The sequence below is a fragment of the Sus scrofa genome, chromosome 9, assembly GCF_054392235.1.
Source record: "Sus scrofa isolate SSC_HxYL_T2T_F1_AM1 chromosome 9, Sscrofa_HxYL_maternal_Yorkshire_Landrace_v2.0, whole genome shotgun sequence".
In the NCBI taxonomy this organism is placed as follows: Eukaryota; Metazoa; Chordata; class Mammalia; order Artiodactyla; family Suidae; genus Sus; species Sus scrofa.
Window position 1 is genome coordinate 106263454 of NC_139391.1, and position 25978 is coordinate 106289431.

Sequence of the window (25978 nt, forward strand, 5' to 3'; positions counted from 1 at the left end):
AGTTGAACTGATATTTTGCTCTTTCTTTCTTTCTTTATTTGTCTTTTTTCCCTTTTCTAGGGCCACTCCCGTGGCATATGGAGGCTCTCAGGCTAGTGGTCTAATCAGAGCTGTAGCCACTGGCCTACACCAGAGCCACAGCAATGCAGGATCCAAGCCGCATCTGCAACCTATACCACAGCTCACGGCAACGCCGGATCGTTAACCCACTGAGTAACGTCAGGGACCAAACCCGCAACCTCATGGTTCCTAGTCGGATTCGTTAACCACTGCACCACAACGGGAACTCCTCTTTTATTTTAGATTTTTAAGAAAATTAAAGTGGTATATAAATTCAGGTTCACACACGCACAAACAAACACAGAGTGACTCGAAAGAGCCAGTCTGTGCACATCTCTTCTCAACTCCAGTTCAGGGACTTTAAGTTGATAGCTTGAAATTAGCTATGATGGCATATTTTCTCTGCAGAAATTGACAAATGCTGCAAATTGGTTTGTTTTTGTTTCTTGTAAAGCCAATTGTTAAACATTAAGCAGCATATCACTGCCATAACAGGGCATGTTTTCTTCAAATTTCCATGACTGTTTGAGGCTTCTTCACGTTTATCTAAAATATCATTGCAGAGTCATTCATTGAAGGTTTAATTCCTAAATAGATTTATTCCCAATTTCTGTCTGAAACGGTGGCAAGATGGTGCAGTAAAAAGTACCTGGGGCTTTGTATTGAAAGGTGTGTTAATCCCTGCTCTGTCTCTTTGCCTCTCTGACCTTGGGAAAGTCAAATAAACCCAATAAACCAAAAATTCTTCCTCTCTAAAATGGAGATACTGTACTACCAGATATTAAATGAGCTAAGTTGGTAAAGCATACAGTGGTGTCTGACAAGGAGTTGGGTTGAGTCAGTGGGAGGTGACTATCCCCAGTATCAATGCACTAATGGGGTTCAGTGTTGGAGGGTCTTCAGTAAATGTTTACCTCTTAATGTTATGAAACCAAAATCTATGAGCTGAATGAGATCTTGGGAGAAGTTCGATATCTACGTTTCGTAAAGTCCTTGACATTAAACAAGTTACTCAAGGTCAGGTCTCATGAGCCCTAATAGAGCTCAATTAAATTCTCTCTACACTGCTATGGCACTATCTCCTGGCCTCTGGGTAGGTCATGTAACTATTTATTCTCTCTCTTCTTTCTTCTCTCTCTTCGATCTTCTCTCCTTTCTTTACTTTTACTTTCTTTTCTCCCTCTTTCTCAATTCGATTTAATTTGATTTAATTTGTTTTATTGAGTTGCTTTGGTGCCTTGGGGAAAGTAGATTACTTGACTAAAATGTATACTCTCTACAAAGGCATATTTTACTTGAACAGTGAAACCACTTATGCTGAAAGACACTAATGTCAATGTCAAGTGGGCAAAAGAGATGTGAGCAGATCAGGTGACCTATGAAAGAAGACCTATGGAAAAAAGGAGCAATTTAGTGGGTGACTAACTACCTGGAAGAAGAAGGACAAATCCTGTTTCCTGAGAGCCTTTCATGTTCCAGAGTTCTAACAATTCCATAATTTCATTTACTTTTTTTTATTATATTCTCTGTTTTATAGAGTGATAAAATTAAAGCTTAGGGGTCTTAAGCAATCTTGTCCAAGGTCACACAATCTGTTTAAGGTGGAGTTACAATTCAAAGCCAAGGTGCCCATCTGCTGCTTTTTTTTTCAAAGTTTTTTTTTTTTTTCTTTCTTTCTTTCTTTCTTTTTTTTTTTAGGCCTTCACTCATGGCATATGGAAGTTCCCAGGTTAGGGGTTGAATTGGAGCTGCAGCTGCCAGCCACAGCCACAGCCACAGCAACACAGGATCCAAGCCTTGTCTGAGACCTACACCACAGTTCATGTCAATGCCAGGTCCTTAACCCACTGAGTGAGGCCAGGGATCGAACCTGAGCATTCATGGATGCTAGTCAGATTCGTTAACCAGTGAGCCACGACGGGAACTCCCCCAAAGTTAAGTTTCAAAGTCAGAGTATACAGCACCCACCCTGTTCATTTTCCTTCATGATTTGAAATTGGGCTTTATAAGAAAGGTGCTCTGTTGAGTTCAGTCCATCTAAATGGATATATTTCAGTCCATAGTTTAGAATTTCTGGAAATTAGTTTCTACTTCCAAGGAATGTGTTCATTTTAAAAGATTGTACAAATCATCCAAGTCACTAAGACAATAAGTATCCTTCCTTCAGTTAATACATACAAATGTACACAGTATATGCTATTGAATTTTGCTTTTGTTGAGATAAGAATCAAAATCAGAAAGCACTCTGAAGGCAATGGGAGAAGTGTCACTAAGTGATTTAAAGGGCAGAGGAAGGAAAGGTGGAAGGTATGGACACCAAATTGCACCCACTTTGCAACCTTGTCCAGGCTCATCACAGACAGAGTTGGTCTTGTGGAGTAGGAAACCCCATTTAAGCCCCATTTATTTCTATCTGATAGAGTTTACAGGGTAAAGTAAGTGAAGTGTTATGAGAGAGCAAGAGCTTCTGAAAATAAAAGATCATAATTCAGCCTGGTTTTTAGAAATCAAAAGTGGGGTGACTCAGAAATGCAGATTCATGAATGACAGCTGTCAACAATGAAATTTATTGTTGCCCACTTAGTATAGAAAGCATTTCACTTCTGCCTGTGTTTTGGTCTCTTCAGTGATATGAAGCATATTCTTATATGCATTGTTAATGTATGATGAATTACTTTCAAAGAATTTAGATATCATCTAATAAGGACCATCCATGTGCAAAGTCTGGTCCAAAGGATTGTTTATGTAGAAGAGACTAGTGAAGAGAAAAGCATGTTATGTTCTTTTTTACTTAATATACTGAGAAGCATTTAAGTGTAAACTTTTGTTTTGATTAGGGCTTATTGGAACATATAATGTCATGAACTGAAAACCAATAAGAGAAAATATAATAATAATAATAATAATAATAATAATAATAATAATAGAAACTGCCGTTCATTGTGTACGTATTAAGATCAGTGCCTCGTACACAATAAACCTTGGTGATGATGATGAGCAGGAGGACGATAATCATTGTGATGGTGATGGCAGTGGTGGCGGTGATGATGATGAAAATGATACGATGGTAATGGTGGTGTTGATGAGAATGGTGGTAATAGTTACTGTGTGCCAGGCATTGAGGCATTGTGCTTAGCACTTCTTATGCATTATTTCATTTAACGCCCGAGAACTCTATGAAACATATAGAAATAAATAACTTGTCTAGTGCCGTACAGCTTGGAAATTGTGAAGTCAGGGTCGCCAAAGCCCTGTGTCTTTGACACTGCCACAGTTAAAGGCCATTCTTAAAGCACCTGTTTTGGCTGGTTAGAGAAGGCTAAAGAAAAACCCAAAGCAGGAATTTTCTGCTTTTTGCTTTTCTTCTCTCCAAATGGGGTAATCAAACTTTAACCATTGCCTATGATAATTACGCATGCATGCATATACATATAACTATCTTCAAGTAGAATAGGATACTTTTGACAGTGACTGAAAATGCATTAATTTGGCATAAACAGTCAACAAGAGATGTTGCTTTTGATGAAGATTGTCATGTAGCCTAGGAGGCAAGGAGAGAATGTTCCCAGAAATATGGCTTTACAAACATTAACTATAGCTGCCCACCTTAAAGTAATCTACCCAGTGGTCAACAGAGTAATACATCAGTCATGTAGTCCACACACAAACCTTCAAAAGTAGAATCCTTTCCTGTTAGGATCAACAATTTATATAATTAAAAAAAAGAAGAAAAGAATTTTCTTGAAGTTATGTTTATCTATATTTTGAAAAACGTGATAGCTGTAATTCCTATACAGAATTTTTTTCCACTGTCGAATAAGATCTATTTATTTGATTTTGATTTCATAGAACATAATACCATGTCTACACTAAACATGCACTTAACCGACAAGTACAATGCACACTTAGAAGAAATTTAGTTTGCTAGTAAACATATCTCTGAATGTAAGGAATATTGGAAATACTGGAAATACTTACTTAGAAAAAAAGATAGTTTTTGCATAAAGCAGGTATAATTGATTTGTAAGAAGAATTACTATGTACCTTATTGCTAAAATGCAAGTGCTGACTTTTAAAAATTGTGTAATTTCTACTTTCTGCCTTCCAGGAAGCCATCACAAATGTCTCAAGAGACCATGTATTACAGATCTAATAATACAGCAATACATGTAGTTCATGATTAGTTAAGTAGTAATTGATGCAGCTTTCTAATTTGATCAAATCACTGATTTCTCTGTAAACTAAAATAAAGCTACATAAACTACGTTTGATAATAATGCACAGAATCAGGGATGCTTTGTCACCCCTAAATATCTCTGGATAAGATGGAAAACATATGGGGATACATAGACAATTTGCTTCTCATTTATTAAAAACAGTAATAATTAAAAATAATAATTAACATTTAGTGAGTATCTAATAGTTTCATGCATTATACTAAATACTTAAGATGGATTATCACTTAAGCTGCAAGATGAAAACTATGAGATAGGTCAGGAAACTGAGCAAAGAGAGGCTAAATGACTTGCCTTTGGTCACACAGCTTGAGAGTGGCAGAGAAAGACTTTAAACCCAGAGACAGTGACCAGCTCCTGAAACTGAGCCTTTAGCAGAAAGTATGCAAAAAAGCAGAAGCCAAAACAGTAACAACATTGTCTACTGATATAAGCAACTCCTATCTTTTCGGATCCAGATGCTTAGGGAATAAGATACAATACGATTAATCACGTAGCACAAACTATCTTGGGTCCTAATCCAGAAATTGCCATTGACTCGTTTTTTAACCTTTGGTGAATTATTTAGGTCTCCAGACTTCACTTTCCTCAGTGGTTAAGTGATGGTTATAGTACCTAATAGAGTTATTGCAAGAATGTAAAAAGCTAAATTCCTTAACACTAATGTAAGAGTTTTATATTAATATTATTCCTGGTTCTGCTATTGTCATGTCATTATACCTTACATGTAAACTATTGTAACAAAAGGATAGATTCCTGTGTATGTTGTTAGCAGGAAGTCCCTAAAGGAGAGATAAAGTGGAGATGGAGAAAGAAAGGAGAACTCATTCTAGGAAGAGGACTAAAAACACAGATGTGAGAAAGATCTTGATAGGAGGAGAGGTAAAAAAATAAGTTCAGGAGTTCTCGTCGTGGCTCAGTGGTGAAGGAATCCGACTAGGAACCATGAGGTTGCGGGTTCGATCCCTGGCCTCGCTCAGTGGGTTAAGGATCCGGCGTTGCCATGAGCTGTGGTGTAGGTCGCAGACGTGGCTCAGATCCCGGGTTGCTGTGGGTCTGGTGTAGGCCTTCGGCTACAGCTCTGATTAGACCCCTAGCCTGGGAACCTCCATATGCTGCGGGAGCGGCCCAAAAAAATGGCAAAAAGACCAAAAAAAAAAAAAAAAAAAGTTCAGCTGACAGGACAAATGGTTTTACATAAGGTAAGATAGGAATGAGATTGCATGATTTATTGTAGATGATGTAATTCATGGTGCAAAATAAGCACATTTATCATATTCGATTCTCATAACAGTTCTCAACCTTTATGTAAAAATCTCTTATTTAAGTGTGAAAGAGCAGAAGTCTTTCATTTAAGTTAATAATAATCCTGAGTGTATCAACTCTCTGTGTCACTATCCTTATTCATCTTATCTCCTGGGACATTTGTTAAAAATAGAGATTTTTGGCCTTCTCTTTTCAATTTAGAGTGGAACCCAGGCATCTATATATTCACTGTCACTTGCCGGTAATTCTTAACATTAGGAAAGTTTGAGAAACTACTATAATCCATCCTTAGCACTGCTGTCAAAATAATCTTTGTAAAACAAATAATTTGCATTTCAGTTAAAGCACAAACTCTTGAGCGGAGCATTTAAAATCATTCACAGCCTGTTCCTACCTGCCTTTTGAGCCACTCTTCCCCAAGTACCCTGGAGTCCAGTCATACCCCACTGCACAGATGCTTCTCTATGTTCATGTTCTTTGTGTCTTTTGGCCTGAAATCCCCTTGCCTTTGCATTCTTGTCTCAAAAACTGACACATTTTTAAAGACTCAGTTCAAATGTCACCTATTCTGTTGTAACAGTCCCACATCCCACTAAGGAGAATTCCACCTCCATCCCTTTTCTGACTTTCTGTAACATTTTGCAATAAGATCTGTTGTACATTGGTGGTACAAATTTTCAGTTTCTAAAAGGGCCTAGATACTTGTATTTATCTTATACTCCCTCAGTGCTTAGAATAGTGCTTAGCACAAAGGAAGTGTTCAATAAACATTGGTTGACTAAATTAATGTATGAGTGAAAATTTATTCCACATGCTGTCTGTACTTCAGTTTATTCCTTGAGTAATGGATGACATTTTAGAAAGATGGCTGGGGTTAGTCACTATAACATTTTTGCTAATTTATTTTCATCTTTTTTTTTTTTTTCCTTTGGTTTGGTTGGTCATTGATGAGCTGTGGTAGATCTCTTTAAATCAAGATGCTTTGATTTTAATAATGAAAAATATGAAGTGTAGATTCTGTGTTCATCACAAATCTTTGTCAGCATAAAATGGAGCTTCAAAGTTGCTATATGCTAGAGTTTACGTTAAAGGCCAAGTATCATCTAACATAACACAGGATGTGTTTTCTGCTCTCTCTCTTATTGCCAACATTTTGTATATTCAAGGAAAGCGACCTGATACCACAGCCAAAAGAAGAAAGACCAGGAAATAAGGTGGAGAAAAAAAAAATTGGGTAAATGAAAAATGGAGATACCTTAGAAATAAAGGTGAAAGAGCACTTAGTTTGCTTATAAGAATCTGTAAAATGAAATGCTTTATGTTTTCATCCTACAAAAATTTAAGTCTTCCTAAATTTGCCTAAGCCAGCTTACTTTTCTGAAGGAAGATTTTTCTTATTGTCCAATGTTTTGGTGCCAATTTTGGTAACACACACTGAAGCTAAATTTGCAGCCTGTTAGCATATAATTTATGTTAAAAGCTTAAAGAGGATCTTTTCCATGCAAGGTAAAGCTTTTAAAATACAAAACAAGCAAGAACAGTGAATAGCTGTTACTCATTTCGCGTCTAGTGCTGAGTGGTGTTTATGGCGGGGACTGGGTGTATTTCTGTCCCAGCAGTAAGTGTAGCACTCCCCTGACATCACTCTTGAGAGAGCGAGAAGCTGTGTGTGTAAGGGTTCGAAATGTTGTCTTTTGAGGCAGGGATAATGTGATTCTGTGTCAGCTCTCCGCCTGTTTTCCTCTTCACTGCTGAGGCATCAGTATCGCCATGCTCTTGAAATCCAGAATCCATGCATAGAACACCAAAGGCCAAATAAGACATTCTTCTTCTGATACTTGTTCTTATCGAACTTGTTGATCCTCCTTCTAATTACTTGTCGTTTAGCTTTATAAGGTACTTTTTATCTTGAGCTCTCAAAATAGTTTATGGAAATTATCTCATTTTTCTGTTCAGTGTTTATAAGAGCAGAATGCATGGTAGAGATAGAGGAGTTATTCTCAAAAACTTTGGCGCATGAAAGGAGTTGGTAGCAATTTACTCTTTAGGGTCTAGGTCTGTAGACCATAAATTTATCTTTGGCATGGTACAAGGTCAGCACAAGTTTTTCCCGTTGCTTCTCTATCTCTGTCCTGAGATACTGGTATATCTACCTGGACATCCTCCTCTGTCAGGCTTGCTTGATTGGCAGGGAGGGGAGAGGCTACATTTATTACATTTATTTCCTACTTTCAGACTGACACCCTGAAACAGAGAAGGGAAAAGTAATTTGCCTAAGAGGAAAAACTTACTCAGCATTGAATTTAGTTCTACAATAGGAAACTATTGATTTCTAGCCATGCTGTATGTTCTGGTTTTCTGTCACTTATTTTTCCTTTCACATTATTTTTTTTTGTCTTTTATGATGATCCTTTGCGATAAGCTACACTAGATATCAAAGAAAAGATCAATTAGAAAAATTGTGTAAATAGTAAATTGACTGAGTCTTTGACCCTTGGATGAAAAAAAAAAAGTTATGCTTACAAGTTTAAAAGAATTGTTCAGTTGGATGATTCTGAAAGTAAGCAGCCTTGTTATTAACACTGAAAAGTTTAATTACATTTCATTATACCATACTAGCTTCTCTTAATTGCTGAAAGGGGACTATGAAAGCAAAAACAAAAATGCCTTAACTCTAGAAGCTAGATTTTCCTCTCTGCTTTGTAATGTAAATGTGCCTGAGTGTATATTAAAATTCACAAACTCCATCCATCTCACTGGCTTTTAACGGAGGGGTCACCTGACTTCACCTAGAGCCGCTCCCCTCCCTTTCGCAGAGGAAGCCCCAAAGTGAGAGACGGGCGCCTACAGAGCACAGGTTCTCCTGCTGGGAGATGTAAATGACCCCAGCCGCTCGGGAATCCTGTGAGCTTGCTGGTGGGGGTTGGGGAGGGAGAAACCGAGGGAGAGAGCGTAAGCGAGAGAGGGGAGAGGGAGAGAGCAAGAGAGAGGAAGAGAGAGAGAGAGAGAGAAGTGCTGCATGCTTCATCTTTGAGAGGAGGGGAAAACAAAAGACCTCAGCGGCAGTTTTGTGTTGCTGTGTCTGGCTTAAAGAGGAAAATTCTAGACATCCAGGCTGAAAAGAATCAAAGCCCAGCTGAGACTACTTCTATCAAGAGCATTCTGTGATCTGAGAATGGGCTGGATCAGTACAGGTGGTTTGAGAAGACACTGATGAGGACCATGGAAAGGTGGGAGAGGACGTGCGGCTTCTCTGCTTCCTTTGAACAGAGCTCTAGGTTAGTAAGCTGAAACTGACCCGGGTCTGCTTCAGTATCTTTATGTGTGTGTGTGCTTTCTATTTATAACCTCCAAACCCTTCTGCTCCTCCACCCCTGGGTAGGCAGTGCCATATTCCACCAGATGTGAACCTAAACTTGATTTAACTCTCACTTCATTTACCAAATGCCTCTCGTTTGCTTGCCGAGCTTTTGTTTAATACCGCCAGTGGAGAGCCATCATGATGTCTCTCTCCTTCTGAGTCAGAATGTGTGTTTCAGCCCTAGATTGTCAGGTGGCTGTTTGGAGAACAGTTAGCATTTTGCTCCAGAAGGCTGCAAATGCACGATTATGTTCTTGTGAAATGTAAACAGCAAATATCTGCTGACTTGGCATTTCTTGTAATGTCAGAATAATTCAGAGATATCTGACTACATTTGCCTTATCTCAATTTCCCAAATAATTGAGTTCAAATATAACAAGTTTGAAATGGCACCCTACCAACAAAGGCACACACCAGGCATTCTTCCAGCAGAGTATGTTTTACCTCCCATTGGTGTCAAAGCTTAAAAATTAATTTGGGAGGAACGTGGTTTTGAGGAAAGAATACAGTATGTCATAACTAAAATAGATGCAAAGCCATTTCTTTGTAAATGGGTACAGATGTGTGTAAAACAAACACATAATTTCTCTTGTTTCTTGTCGTGCAGATACAGTGTCTTTTGTTCTAGCATGTGTATTTTCCTGTGTTTTTACAAAGAAAGCATTGCCTGTGCTTTCTGTGATAGCAGACTTGTATGCCAATTTGTCATTGTGTATTGGTCAAGAATCCACTCTATTCTGAAGTAAACTGCCCAGAGGTATTAGTCAAGAAGCTGGAGGAGGGTGGGGAGTGGAGAGAGGTGATTTTTTTTTTTCTTTCTTTCCTTCTTTCTTTCTTTCTTTCTTTTTTTTTTTTTTTTTTTTTTTTGACCATTAGCTCAGAAGTGCCTAATTCACATGGTTTTAAGAGGAAATGGGGGAAGGCATTTAGTTTTGAATAGGATGCAGAGCTGCACCATGCAATTAGCAAAGAATTTATCAAGAAGATGCTCAGATTTGTAATGGACTCTTTAAGAAAATGTTCTGTGAGATGACTGGCTGAGTCCCTTTTGACCAAATTAAGATGCGCTCTGGCAGTGCACTAGCAGCTGTGAGCTGACATTTTCTTGTGAACCTAGTGAAAAATGGCTCCATATCTCTCCACCCGTCCTGAGGAGATGGTCTCTTCGAGTTGTCAAGCCTTTCCCCAGCGTGATTCGCTCCTATGGCTGATTTCTGATAGGGGCGGACTGGCTGTGGTTCCTTTCAGTTTGCCTGCCTTTTTAAATCTCGCTGTGAATGGGGAGTGGGTGGTGACCGTCTTACTTCAAATACAAACTACCCAGCAAGACTAGCAGAAGATATTTTTTCCAGCAATCACATGTTTCCGTTTTTAAAAGGAGGTAGATTATATTTCTTTGGACACAATGTACACTTTTTGTTGTTGTGAAGTGGGCTAGTCAACAGCTTCTCTAAGGAAAGACGCTCGCGTGTGTGACACTTTACATCTGGACTCTCCACATGGGAAGTGACAGGTAAAGACACCGGGATACTTGCCTATCTTCCATCTCCGGAGATATAAAAGCTGCCCTTTTCTTTTTTACTGTTGTTTCCCTGTTTTGAATCACGATCGGTTGTGCACAGAGAAAGATCATGCCCTAGACTTGGGATGCTGGGGGAAGACATACTCCTGTCCTGTCCTCCGCATGAGCTTCTGGAGGAATTCCTGTTCTGATCAAGCAGCGGAGGTGGAGGTGCTCCAGCAGCCACACTGCCCCTTCATTTAGGCTCTGGTCTGTGAATGCTCCAGCCAGCAGAGGCAGGACGTGCTTATCAGAGCTGTGTGTTTGAGGAGCTGGTTAAGAGCATGTGTTGTTTGGGGGTGTGTGTGAAACCGACCGTTCTCTATTTTATAGCATTCAGAGATGCCTCTACTGAGTAGAGAGTGGGTTCATGAGGAAAGGATTGGGCTCTTCATATTTTAGACAAGAAGTACAGCACTATCCACCAGAGAGGACAACAGGAAGATGCAAAAGAGTACAATAGTGTGTGCATTGTGCAGAAAGAATATCTAAATTGTATGATAGTTCCCGAATTCCTAAAATTTGCAAAAAACCTCAAGGCTTCCTGAAAAATGCAATGGAGTCATCTCTACATTATGCCAAATAAGACTTCTAATAAGGTAATCTTGACAGCATATGGAAACAGTTTCCTAAGTGCTTTAGGTCATTATATCACTTGCTCCGCTGAAGGGTATCCTTTCTAGGGCTTACATCTAGGACTCCTACATAGGATAGGAGTCACAGCACTGATTTTTTGGGGAGTCTGGAATAATTTTGATAAAGCTAAGAGCTTACAGAGGCAATGGGATTCACCTCTTTAGTAGAATAACAGAAATGAAACTTTAACACTGCATGTAGATGATTACTGCTTTTATACCTGTGGACAATTTGATGATGGTACATAGTGTGCTTTTGGAAAATTGATGCAATTATGGTTGAACAATGAATATGACAATAGATAATACAATGAAAATGCATCTCATCATTCATAGGAGGATTACTAGGGTCACTTTTAAATATTGTTAATGACTGCAATTGAGGAGGTTTTACCTCGAGAAATTTCAAATGTCTAGAATGAAAGAACCGTGTTTGTAAAACTAAGAGCATATCTAATCAGCTGTTAGAGAAGTTGAATGGCATTGATGTTTAAACCAGATAATACATACATACCAAAGAATCATGAACCTTAGGAACTTCCTATCAATGTAATTTTGTTTTCCTTTTTAAAGCATCAACATAACTATAACATAGATGCAGTTCATGAGCAGTGGCCATCAAGGGAGAAAAAAACCTGGGACTAACATGAAAATTTTGCAATGAGATGTATGTGATGTTTGAGTGAGCCTCAGGATACCAGTGAGTTCTTAATGAGAGCTAAAAAAGAAAAATGTACATGTTGAAGTAAGTTTCAGTTTGTCTATATTCTTATAGCTTCAAGTTTGGAAAATAGGAAATTTCCTGGTTGGCCGTGTGGTGCCTGTAGCATAGAAAGGAAAAGTTGAGATGAAGCAATACCCTAACTGAATTTTCCTTGATATATTTTTGAACATAAAGCTTCTCACTTTCTGAGAATATCTTAAGTAGTAATGGCCTGTCACCCTAAATTCAATTTCCAGTTTTTAAAAATCTTTATTAGACAACAATGTTATATTCAATAAGTAGAGACATGACAAAAGTTTCTGAATTTAAAATACTCTAATTTTATGTTCAATTTCAGGTATGTTTCTTCTCTATCATATCTTCAGCCTTTGCTCTAAGTCACACACCTTGTGACAGTCTTGCTTCTAAAGACCTTGGTTGCTTACTGTGAAGATAGCAGATTTTTAATTTATTGGAAAAAATAAAAATGTATTGCCATTTGACTGTATTAGTCAGTACCTTAAAAAATGTTAGAACCTTGTTATAATATGAATTACCAGTTCAAATAATTCACAGATATCAGAGGTTAAAACAAATACTATATATTTCAAGCATATCAAAGTATGTATATAGTATATATATGTGTGTGTATGTATATATACGTATATAGTATATAGTCTATAAAGTATACTAAGAATAGAGTATGGGGGTCCTTTCCCTAGTTTTCATCACAAGGATGGCTTCCTGTCAAATAAGCATATTTTCCAACAGTGCATTATTCTTTTTTTATCCCAAAGATTTCCTATCTGTTCTCTCAAGTCACACAAAACATACATCTAATATAATGAAAGTGATAATTCAAAAAATCTCTTACTCAAGGTGTTTGAAAATTTACTCTTCACTCTGTGAAAGAACATAGTCAGAATAGCTTTTTCCCCCTTTAAACCAGTAAAGAAAATCAAACTTTGCAGTCCTTAAGGAAACTAACAATGATGTGTATTATGAAATAGAAGCTTCATTGCCAGGCAGTCAGCCAATGGAGAAGAAGCGAGCTTAATTGATAACTCCCTATTGAAGCATTGCAGGTCAGGAAGTCCCATGTTAATAGGATCCCAGCTGAGATTCCAGAGCCAGCCACTCTTCTTGCTCACCTTTCTTTTCCCCCTGGGACTGGTGCTGGAGGAATAATACATTTTATAAAAAGGGATAAGCTTTGCTATTAGACCATCTCTGACATAGGTTAGTCCTGTAAGCGTTGCAGGTATCTTTCATATCTTCTCAGCCTGAGGTTTTTCTGACTTTTTCTACCCAGCGACAGAGTCCAGAGGACTTTGGAGGTCACTCAAAGTTTTGTTGGAGTCAGGAATCTTGCCTGTTACTGCCCACAAAGACATAAACCCAGCCCAGTAGGAAAAGCAGAGGGGATGGGAGCCTTCTCTGGCCTATAGCAGAGAACTGAGTTCTCTGGGTCCTTTCATTCAAAGGACTGCAAAAGCCTAAATCTAAAACTAAGAATTGCTGGCTAAGTGTTGAAGGATTCTCAGACTTGGATTCATACAACTCTTGAAGAAGAGTTTTTCTTCTTGGAAAGCTTCATGTTTCCTTCTACCTCAGGGCCTTAGCATATGCTGTTTCCTCTCCTAGAACTCTTACTCTGCCCTCTTGCTCTGATATTAAATTGGCTCTCTCTACCAAATGTTCTCTCAGCTCATTATTTTTCTTTGTTACATGAAAAAGATTTTCTTAAATTGCTAATTGGATATTAATGCCCTTGTGTGATTAATGTTTCTTTCTGCCAAGAGTCAGGAGCTTCTAAAGTTAGGGTCCAAATTCATTTTGTTCACAATAGAATCCCTCAGGCTTCAGATCATGTCAACCCACATGTTAGGTGTGCATTAAACATTTGTTAAATGATTAAATTAATGAATAAATGAATAATTAGGCACCAGTCGTAGAGGACAGGCATAGTGTGCTTTGGCTCAACAAGGAACAATTCTTCTAATTATGTTAGATGGTTTGAACACCTGACAGGTGAACAATATCAGGGTATTCTCAAGGTCTCCCTTTTGTCAGGATTTTCTATCTGAGAAGGTTTGAGTGCTGTTGTGATATTTCAAAAAGAACTTTGCTACCCACTTCAAAGTGTTGTAGGGCCAGTCTGAGGTAGAACTGTGGTTTGTTTTTATCTCTCCATTACTTCTTCTAAAGCATCTGTTTTAAAAAATTTGCTCTCGGGAGTTCCCATTGTGGCTCAGCAGAAATGAACTTTACTAGTATCCATGAGGATGCAGGTTCAAACCCTGGCCCCGCTCAGTGGGTTAACGGATCCAGCATTGCCGTGAGCTGTGGTGTAGGTCGCAGGCACAGCTCGGATCTGGTATGGCTGTGGCTGTGGCATAGGTTGGTAGCTGTAGCTTTGATTCGACCCCTAATTTGGGAATTTCCATATGCTGCACCTGCAGCCCTAAAAAAAAAAATAAAAAAATTGCTCTTTCTGTCTTCTTTGCATCCAGGACCTAACAGGTCTCATCTGATAGTGACTATACCTCACTAACTAAGCTTTCCTATGGTGTGAACTCTTCTAGCAGTATGCAATTTAGTACATTTGCTTATTAATTAGTGCACTGCTTATTAATATGAAGGGTTGTAAAGCACAGAGTATAGTATGGAGCTTGCCTTTAGGGAGCTTACTTTTCAGCTTTGGAGCTAATACAAGAAACAATCGGTGACTACTCTGAGTCTGTAATTAATAACTGTATTTAGTTGTGGTGCAGATATTAGATATAAAATAGTTATTATTTTATATCTGTGGTGCAGATATAAAACTGGACTATAAAGAAAAGGGTCGGGGGTTCCCACTGTGGCTCAGCGGTAATGAACCCTACTAGGATCCATGAGAACACGGGTTCAATCCCTGGCCTAGTTCAGTGGGTTGGGCATCCGGTGTTGCCATGAGCTCTGGTGTAGGCTGGCAGCCGTAGCTCCAATTTGACCCCTAGCCTGGGAACTTCCTTATGCTGCGGGTGCAGCCTTAAAAAGACAAAAAGAAGAAAGAAAAAAAGAAAAGAAAAGCATTTATAAAAGAAGTGAAGCTTAAAATGGATCATGACCGATAAGTAATATCTAAATTATCAGCCAGGGGAGTTCCCTACTCAGTGGGTTGAGGATCTGGCATTGTCACTGCTGTGGCCCAGGTTTGATCACTGGCCTAGAAATTGCTGCCTGCCACAGGTGGGCCCAAATAAATAAATAAAAATCAGCAAGGAAAGATAAGAAAAATGTAACATTTTAGGAAAAACATGAATAAAAGTGTTCAAGGGGATTTAGCAAGGTGTGTTAATGTTTATTGTCTGTCATATTTATTTTCCCAAGTATAAAAGTCAAAAATACCTTTTATTCAAGAATCCATCAAGCTTTCATTCACTTAAGCCATAATTTTAAGACCCTGAGGGTTAGGACTTATATACACTGAATTTACTTCCCATTACACCTTGAAGTACTTCTTCTATCTCAGCATTTAAAACTAATCTCAAAGAAGTTTTCTGTCAAGGGTGCTTTCAAAGATTCTTTTAGCAATATTGATTACTTTAATTGAGGTTTATTGAAAGTGCTCAGTATAGCTCCCTTGTGGTTCATGTGCTATAAATACATCATCATCTTATTGATACATGGTAGAGTTTTCATTTCATTGCAGTCTGCCTAACACCTTGTAGAAACCTTATATTCACACCAGACTGAGGAGGAAATATTCTTTTCCTCCAGTCTTCCACTCAACATAAACTACAGAACTGAGTAAGAATTATTTTCAAGTATGTTTTTAGTTATATAAACCTGTTTCATTTGAAGGTGTCCTGTGGAGAAATTCTGAAAAAGAATGAACATAGCTAAGAAGCCAGAAAAGAAATCAAGGTGCATGTACACAACAGATTAATGAAAGAATTGAAATTGATTTTATCTTATTTTATTTTTTGTCTTTTTGCCTTTTCTGGGGCTGCACCCGTGGCCTATGGAGGTTCCCAGGCTAGGGGGTCTAATCGGAGCTGTAGCCACCAGCCTACACCAGAGCCACAGCAATGCGGAATCCGAGCCGCATCTGCAACCTACACCACAGCTCAGGGCAACGCCGGATCCTTAACCCACTGAGTGAGGCCAGGGATCGAACCCGCAACCTCATGGTTCCTAGTCGTATTTGTTAACCACTGAGCCACGATGGGAACTCCGAAACTGATTTTAAAGTAGGATAAGTAAGCTATAACTGGCCTTCTTGTGAAGTTATTGATATAAACAGTATCCCTTTAGTGGCTGGGTTTTAGGTTAAGTCCAAGAGTTGTTAAATCCTGTGAAAAAGTTCTAGGTTTACTTTTGGGACCTTCCTTATTTAGAAATATTGATCTTTTTAGGGCATCTGTTTAAGGAGTGGGGTCCCTCCAGTGACCCCTTGCCAATTTGTGCTAAAACTGCATTAGACAATGCATTTGACATAGCACAGTATGTAAAACTGCACGCATGGTCTTTTATGTGCCCTCACTGCCATTAAAGGAAAAGGAATTCCTGCTGTGGTTCAGTGGGTAAGAACCCAACATAGTGTCCATGAGGATTCAGCTTTGATCCCTGGCCTCACCCAATGAAGCTGTGGTGTAGATCACAAATGTGGCTCAGATTCTGTGTTGCCATGGCTGTGGTGTAGCCCAGCAGCTATGGCTCTGATTTGACCCCTAGCCTGGGAATCTCCATATGCCACAGGTGTGGCCATATAAAACAAATAAATAAATAAAAGGAAGAAAGAGAGAATATGAATCATCCCTTTGAGATATCATAGATTGCCCCCTCCATACACCTGTGTCCATTACTTTTTTTAGTAGAGCTCGGTTAAAGTAACGCTTCAAAAAATGAAATCTTTCACTTCTCTTTTATTTCAGAGGAGAAAACATAAAAAGAGGCTGGGATCAGCTGGTAGTATATGAAATTCTTCTCTGTGTGGATCCCCAGGTTATGATATTTCATTCCCATTGTGTATACAAGTCTTTGTATGGTGTTGCATGTGGTAACTTTTAGTCCCTAATATATAGTATAGTCGCTACTCTGGGAATTATAAGTCTTTCATTATTGATGCATTAGAGTTTAAGAACAGCCATGGCTAGTTCCATTTATCTAATTCAGATGACAAAGAAATGGTATTAAACTATTACTATATCTATTATAATTCATGTACCCCAAACGTGAAAGGACCAATTTAACTATGACCAGTGAGTAGCAGGCCTTTGATGAAGTTATCAATTGTTCATTTCCCATATTTCTTTCTCTCTAGTCTACAGAATTCTCTATATCTGAATTAAGATCTACCATAAAAGCCTGAATTTTTCTCAAGTTAGTTTCAACAACTCTTAGAGCCAAATAAACCAAATCATACCATGTTATCTTATGCCCATGAGTATCTGCATGTTTTTCCTTACTGTCTGGAATGTCCTCTTCCAAGCAAATGCTTATTATAGACACAGGTCTTCCATAAAATATTCCCTGATCACTGCTCCCCTGCTCCTGGGAAAAGCTAGTTTTTCCTCATAACTATGCATGCACATACACACACACATGCACACATATTCTGCTTTTCTGTTTACAATTCTGTTTCTTTCATGAGACTTCACTCTCCCAAATAGAGTTCTTTTTATGATCTTCCTATGTCCATTGCCAAACAAATGCCATGATACATAATTAATATCCATTTTGGTTATGATTTGAAGAAGCTGATCCTCTTCTTGCACACATTGTGGAAAGAGGAGTCTAATGTGAGTTTATGAGATTAAATGGTTTACGGTTTGTTTTAATATTTTTAATATCAGTTTTACTAAAGCTGAAAATAAGTGCAAACCATACTAAAAATCACTACATTTTTTTCTAAGAAATTATGACATTTATTAGTCAAATGTGAGCAGTGAACGGTAGAATTAAAGGAAATTGTGCTAAACAGTTTGATTCATGAAAAATTAACTCTGGATAGGGTCCATGAATCATGTTAATCTTTTTGTCCAAAATGATATAGAGACTTTTCCCTCAGTGTTTCCTTAAACCCATCCACCACTGCAGTGAGGAGGCAAAGGAGATAGGTGTTACCTTTGCATAAAGCTTTGCTGCTCTCAGTGTCGTCCATAGACCAGTCACATCAGCATTACCTAAGAATTTGTTAGAAGGGAGCATCTTGGGACTCAATGCAACCTATAACTCCATAGAATCTGCATATTTAAATAAGACCTAACTAGTTTAATTCTGCATTGTATTTGAGAAACACTAGTAGGAGATAATCCTTTTATGAAGTTTTAGTCAATTTTGCAGCCTGTAGCCTGGCTAGTAACTCAGGAACAAATAATAAATATGAAAGGTCATTTTTTCTTTCGGCCATGCTCCTAGGTCAGGGATCGAACATGCATCACAGCAGTGATCCAAGCCATTGCAATGACAACCCGGGACCCTTAACTCCTTGTGCCACAAGAGAACTCCTGGAAGGTCGTTTCTTTTCTTAAACGATGTAATGTAAGCAGTTCTCCCTCCAAGTTGCCCATCTCTATGTGTCCTGGAAAGAGAAGAAAATGAATCTTACTAAAAACTAATATCTTTCTTCTTCTTTTTCCCAAACCAGCTTCTATTATGCACATTGGGAGAGCAATGTAGTGTAGCAGGAGAGACTAGAATTGAGTCTGGCCTCTGGCACATATTAGCTGTATAAAGTTGGACATTTTCTTTAGGCTTTTGAACCTTATTTTCCTTTTCTGTAATATAAATTATAGTTATAATACTTATAATACTTTAATAATACTTAAAATTATAATAGGGAAGGAAATTATAATACTTATTGGCAAAGTTATTTTGACATTAGAGATAAAGATGAGAAATTATTGCCTGTAGCAAGCTTGGCATGTAGTAAGCACTCAATAAACAGAAATATGGTTAACATTTTCTTACCCCATTTTCCTCATGGATCCTTGTTGAAAGCAGAGATGTAATCTCTTCTAATGCCACCTACTAGGTGTAAGCCTCAGGTGCCTCTTTGGAGTGGACACTGAGGATTCAGACTGTTTTGACTTTCTGCTTCTAAGAAATCAAGAGAACAAGCTAATGAATATAATGTGCTTCTCTCTCTCATATACACTTACATATTGGAATAAAATGCCCCTGGAGATACAAAGCAAAAGAAAAAACTTATATTCTTGATATGAGTTCCTTCTTCCAATAAAGGAAATGTAGGTTACTTTCCAGTAAAATTATCATGGAAGGTTAGTGTCAGAATTTACTAGGGTAAGTAGGCAGTTCATTAGCTAAGACAGAGAAAGAATCTAACGTGAGAGCAGAAGAATTAAAATCCAATTGCAGGCCTCTAAGAACTGCCATTACATGATAATTCTTTTTTTTAACCTGGGTAGAAATTTTAATATTGGAACTTTTATACCACTATTATACTCCATTACATTATGACATAAATTGACAATATTGTCTTAAAAATATTGTATAGTAAAAAAAAAAACAAAAAAACACAGGTTATAAAAGGTGAGAGAAACTGCACAAAGAAATATTTTTTTAAAATACCTAACTTGAAAAAATTAAGTTAAAAAGCTTATCTTGAAGAACAGGGAAAATATGTGATAAAAATTTCACACATAAACCTACACATTAAGATACTTAACCATTGTCAATCTGCATATTATTTTGTCATAGCAATATGAAAGAAAATGACAGGTGTTTTGTTAAAATAGCAATTTGGTCACAACTTTATATTAGTATCATTCTTTCTTACAACTCATGAGTTTATCACAATGTGATATTCACATTCTCACAATGAAATGAACATTGCCACATTGTTTGCCATTTTAGCATTCACAACTGGAAAGAGAAATAAGAGCCCCTAATTAACTTTTTTTAACTATTCTTTTTGGTTACACAGACTTTAAAGATCTAGCACAAATCATGTACCAGCCATGCCTTGGAAAATTTATCTGCTTGTGACTTCATTAACTTTAGCTCATTTTCTTGGTTTTAAGTTCATACAATCATTTTAGTGCTGTCTTAACTTAGAAATAAATTCACTATTAAAAAATAAATCAAGGTATTTATCATTACTTTTATATACAGATAATTTTAAAGTCATATTCTCAAATTTGAAATTCTAGTAAAATATTAAAATATTTATAGTTTCTTTTTTTATCATTTCTTATTCTGGTAGACTTGTGATTACTTAATTTGGGAAACTACATTGTATATTATTTTCTTGAAGCTAAGCCTTTAAAGATTTCATTGTGGGAGTTCCTGTCGTGGCACAGTGATTAACGAATCCAACTAGGAACCATGTAAACACATTTTAGTGTAATGAATAATCAAAGGCTAGAAAAATGGACAATCAGAATAATTTTAAGTGCACTAAGTCTTGTGCTTTTGAGACTTTGAATCTTGTAATGAAAACTGTGTATTTCTAGCATACCCCACTTATTCATACCACAAAGATTAATGAATGCCAGGCACTGTTCCAAGTGCTTGTGATATACTGGTAAACAAAAGAGAAAGGTGTCCTGTCCTTCAGGAGGAAGATCGACAATACAAAAGGTAATTCAGTAAAATAAATGTTAGATAGCAATACCTATTGAGGTAAAAAATTTAAGTAGGGAAGAGGAATCTTAAATGTCCCAAGTTAGGAAAAGGGAGAAAAGAGATTTTTTGGAAGGGGAACCAGGGAAGACAAAACAGAGAAAATGATGTGAGTCAAGTCTTGACAGAAGTGAGATAGCTACCCAGGAGGGTTGAAGGATATAAAAACCTTCATGTGGAACATAGTAGGTTTGAGATGCTTATTAGTTATCCAAGAGGATCAAATAGGCAGTTAGACATAGAGTTCTGGAATTCAGGTGTGAGCTCCCCGATACATTGTACATTTGGGGTCAACTGCTCATATGTGGGGGTTAAAGCCATGTGTCTAATGGGATCACCTAAGAACCGAGTAAGGAAAGGAAAGAGCACTGGGCATATTTCATAATTGGAGAGATAATGGGGAATCAGCAAAAGAAACCAAGAAGTCACAGAAAGATAGGATTAAAAGAACAGAATGATGCCCTTTAAGCCAAGTGGTGTTTCAGAGAGGGAATGACCAGCTGTGTCAAGTGCTGATGTATTAGACAAGATGAAGACTCACTAATGTCCATTGGTTTTTGATAACATGGAGAGTTCAAGAGTAGAGAAATGGAAACAGAGCGTGCTGATGATTATTTTAAGTTTGTCTTGTTATTTACTGTGAAAAGATGAGAAATAGGACAGTAGCTTGAGGGAAAAAAGGGATATGAGATGGATTTTTTTTAAGCTCAACAAAAATTTCGAGCACTTTTGAATTAAAAAGAAAGATTCAATAGAGAGAAGGAACTGACAATTATATATTGAGCGAAAGAGTAAGGCACATTTCAGTGTCTTTAAGTGTTAGTGACGGGATGAGATTTAGAGCATAAGGGGATAGGTTTTCTAGGAGTATGGCCTGTCTGCTCATGTTAGGAGGAAAAAGTTAGCACATAAGGGCAAATAGGTATTTAGGAGAGGAAATCTGGTGGTGAGAACTTGGGAATGGTCTCTTGTGATTTGAGATGGGAGGAATCCCAGAGTTGTCTGTTTAAAAGTATGTAATGTCACATTCTTCTACAATACTCTGAGGTGCCATACTATTCCATTAAAAGTGTCTTATTTTAAATATTACCCTCATTTTGTGCAAACATGGCTGCCAAATGCATGTATTATTACCCATTCCCACTAATTGGTCAATTCTCTAAACAACCAGCAAAATACAAATGCTGATGTTGCAGCTGCTCCCACATTCCGAATTGCCTCAGGAGAGGGGAAAAAAAGCCTAAAAATATTATGAGTTGATGAGAGAATAAACACTTGGTTAAGTGTGTAATTATGAGTCTACATCATTGATATTATAAGACTGATGCTTGAGTTTACTTTTGCATTGATAGAAGCACTTCAGTCTTTACAATAATTGCAGTAGGGAATAATTTGTGCGTATGTGAATGGATCCCATACTTGGATTCCCAGTTGGCTGGTGGAGCTCTGATCTCTTGCCTAACTCCTGTCATTCTTTTCCATCTGCTTCTTAAATTTTCCTTGGCTAGGAAGCACATCTACCTGACAGATTTTGTTTGGAGAAGTGTTTTCATGCCTGAAGCTAAGTATAAGTGACCCCAGGCTGCTGGGTCCATATTCTTTCTTTAAAACCCTGGGGCACCTTCAGTTGGATCACATTTATATCTAAGACTCTTAAGATTGTGATATGGACTATTACGGTGTTTGGGGTAATAAAGCAAAATAAAAAGAAACAATATTATGAGAAATGTAGTCCATCTTTTTTAGAACAGTGATCCTTCTTTCTGTGAGCAGACCAGTTGGATTTTGACCTAAAAGTTTAATGCAGGCTGCTTAGTCAGCTATCTTGATTTTTCATCCTTGTAGAATTTTGACTGAGTAGTGGAATAAGACAGAATCCTGTGATGTTCACAGTGCAAGATTTTGGCTATAGCAGGAAGCAACCCAATTTTAACAATATCTAATTCTTGGATTTTTGCTAATGTCAAACATATTTGTTGAGCTGGGCTGTTGTCCTATAGGGGAATACATACATTAGGATCACCAAGAAAGATAATTATATTTAAAATTTTACGTCAAACTATAGACCTTTGTATATGGTACTTATATTCATGGCAGAATCAGCCATTACAAGTTCCACAAAACAGAACATTAACTGATTCCTATCAAATTAACAGATTAATTTTTTTTTTTTAATTTGTTGTTGTTGTTGTTGTTGTTGTTGTTGCTATTTCTTGGGCCGCTCCCGCGGCATATGGAGGTTCCCAGGTTAGGGGTCGAATCGGAGCTGTAGCCACCGGCCTACGCCAGAGCCACAGCAACTCAGGATCCGAGCCGCGTCTGCAACCTACACCACAGCTCACGGCAACGCCGGATCGTCAACCCACTGAGCAAGGGCAGGGACCGAACCCGCAACCTCATGGTTCCTAGTCGGATTCGTTAACCACTGCGCCACGACGGGAACTCCAGATTAATTTTTTTAATACTATTTGTGGATCAGACCTTCAGAGGTGTTCCTCTGTTGTACAGAAACACAAGTTTTTTCCACCACAAAGATATACAGATGCCCCCAAATTATTATTTTTCTTACCACGTATCACATACTCTAGGTGCTTTTTGTATCTTCAGTGAGATGTATATAAAAGAACCATAGCCTGTAGAGTCTTTGGGACAAGCTCAAAAGTGAAACCAAACATTTTCAAAGAATTAAGCTTTCCCATTATAAATATAGCATGCATGAAACTATCCTTTTTTGTAAAGGAAGAGTTGATACATTTTTACAAAAGCACATGAGACTAAATGATTTTCCAAAGCCACCATAGCTAGTTACCACCAAGGTCAGGAATAGAATCCAGGATTCCTAATGTTTTGTTTAGTGTACCTCCCCCGACACACATTTTCAGGAAGTTATTATTGAGCTCAGAATCATTTAGTGTCTCCTCTTTCTGATAAATTCTTATCCTTTTAGGAAAGTATATTAATAAACCTCCAGTTTCCATTTGCTCTGCTTACTTAAGTAAAAGGATGTTGAACATAGTATAAATGATATTACCTTGGTCTACAAAGGTTGAATTTCAGCACATGTAAAAGCATATTATGAGCCCTGTAATACATTTTTCATAATAGAGGCCATCAATCAAGGTGCAAAAATACATGTCAAAGCAATAAGGGGCATTAAAGCAAATAACTTGATAATTCTAATATAAATGGATGGATGTCCTCACTTCAAGCAACTGCTAACCTGCACTATCAAGATATTTACCTTCATTCTTTGGTTTGTTTAAATTTGTTTTTCAAAAAAGAAGGTGCCTATAGTGAAGGAAACTGACAGGCAGCAGAAGTGGTTAGTTTTAAAGCTGTTTTAACCCATTTTAGTGACTAATTTAGAATTTATTTAAATATTAAATCTAATTTTCAATTAATTTTGCAAAAATATGCTTTTTATATTGATTGCCCAAGTATGCTCCTTATTTGTGTAAAGAACAGCTAATTTGGTAGTGCTAACAAGCAGTGCCCTTAAAACTAATACTTGCTGCTAAACGACAGCATGTTAGAGCCTTTCAGAATCCAAAAGAGTACAAGTTCCACTACTCACAGTGATCACAGGTCCATGTATTTCACAATGGACATTTGAAGTATCATTTGTTTTCTTTGGGCTTATTGTCAATAACTACTTTATTTTCAATTTTCTTTTTGTATCTACCTACATATTTGTCATTTGTATGCTCTTCATTTCTTCTTAAATATCTAAATTTCTGGAGTTCCCGTCGTGGCTCAGTGGTTAACAAATCCGACTACGAGCTATGAGGTGGCGGGTTCAATCCCTGGCCTTGCTCAGTGGGTTGAGGATCCAGCATTGCCGTGAGCTGTGGTGTAGGTTGCAGACGCGGCTCAGATCCCGCGTTGCTGTGGCTCTGGCGTAGGCTGTCAGCTACAGCTCTGATTAGACCCCTAGCCTGGGAATCTCCATATGCCGCAGGAGCAGCCCTAGAAATGAAAAAAAGACGAAAAAAAAAAAAAATCTAAGTTTCTATCAGGTATCATTTTTTTTTGGCTGAAGAACATCCTTTACTATTTCTTTTCTTTTTTTTTTTTTCTTTTTTAAAGTCTTATTGAATTTTAGCTGATTGGCAATGTTGTGATAACTTCTATTATACAACAAAGTGGTTCAGTTACACATGTAAACACATTCATTCTTTTTCAGATTCTTTTCCCACATAGATTATCACAGAATATTGGGTGGAGTACCCTGTGCTATACAACAGGTTCCTTTACTATTTGTTATAGTGTGGATCTGCATACTATGGGTGATGGTTTCCTTTGACTTTGAAAATGTTTGTATTTCACCTTCAGTCTTGAAGGATGTTTTTACTAGATATAAAATTTTCAGTGGACAAATTTTTTTTTTTTTCTTTCCATAGGCTTTCATTTTTAGCCTCTTGGTTTTTCTGATGAGAAGTTAGCTATCATTTGTAATAGCATTCTCTTAGGTATAATCCGTCATTTTCTTTGGCTTTTGCAAGATTTTTACATATTGAGGATTTCAAAAGTTTGACTATGATTTGAATTTTAAAATGAAAGTCTTGCAGTTTTCTGAGCTACTTGAATATGTAAATTTGTCTCTTACAAAATTTTGGAAATTTTAGGCTATTATTTTAATATTTTAAATTATTTTTATGCCCCATTCTTTCTTCTCCTCCTATAAACCTAATGATAAATGTTATACCTTTTAATATTATCCCATAGGCCTTAGACATTTTATTTCTTTTAATTTTTTTTCTCATGACTTCAAATTGGACAATTTCTATCTCACTTCAGTTTTACTATCCTTTGTTCTGTTATCTCTAATCTGTTGTACAGCTGGTGAATGCTTTTCAGATATCGAATTTTTTACTTCTAAAATTTTTTTGTTTACATTTCTCTGCTGAGGTAATCTATTCATTGATTATTACTATTTTTCTTTATGTTCTTGAACATGATTATAATGGTCACTTTAAAATAATTGTCAGCTAATTCCTTTATCTTTTACTGATTCTCATTGATTTTCTTTGTTCTTGAGTGTGGGCGACATTTTCTGTTTCTTCCTATGTCTGTTCTATCCTAGACATTACTCTGCTTTCTGCTATGTTCTTATGAAAATTGTTTATTTTTGTTTTAGCAGGTGCTTAATCCTGCTGAAATTTCAAAATATAGTACATGTTCAAAAATGGATATGTTCAAACTCTATCATGTCTATAGTGGGCAGCATCTAAAATTTCTCTTTAGTTTTTTAAGCTTTCACTAGGCTGCTTGGATTCTGCCCAGTCATAAGTAGTTCAGGAATCAGCTAGATATTTGGGCAGAATTTGAAACTTCCTTCTATGACTCTGTCCTTTCCAGATGAGAAAGATAAAAAGAGACCTTGGCAGCTGGGATCTAGCCTGATTAACAGGTAGGACTTTGTGTTGCGAGGAGTTAGCCAGGCACTCACAATAGGCTGTGGTAGTCTACTATGAAATATAAAATAAAACAAATTCAGAATATAAACATCAGATAGGGCATTCTGTG

At 37.3% G+C, this 25978-nt stretch overlaps 1 protein-coding gene across 33 annotated transcripts in view; it reads left to right on the top strand.

The window, feature by feature from the left end:
• Nucleotides 1-25978, top strand: part of MAGI2 (membrane associated guanylate kinase, WW and PDZ domain containing 2) — a 1324949-nt gene that overhangs the window by 604819 nt on the left and 694152 nt on the right. For 14 of the 33 annotated variants that reach the window (XR_014816024.1, XR_014816026.1, XR_014816025.1 and 11 more), the window contains exon 1: nucleotides 8569-8839. The exons of 14 other annotated variants lie outside the window; for them this stretch is intronic. The gene's annotated coding sequence lies outside the window, so the exon portion shown is untranslated. Of the gene's footprint in view, nucleotides 1-8568; nucleotides 8840-10256; nucleotides 10436-25978 lie in introns of those variants that run through there. 5 more of the 33 variants (XM_021102535.2, XM_084977328.1, XM_084977332.1 and 2 more) reach the window with 1 other exon arrangement.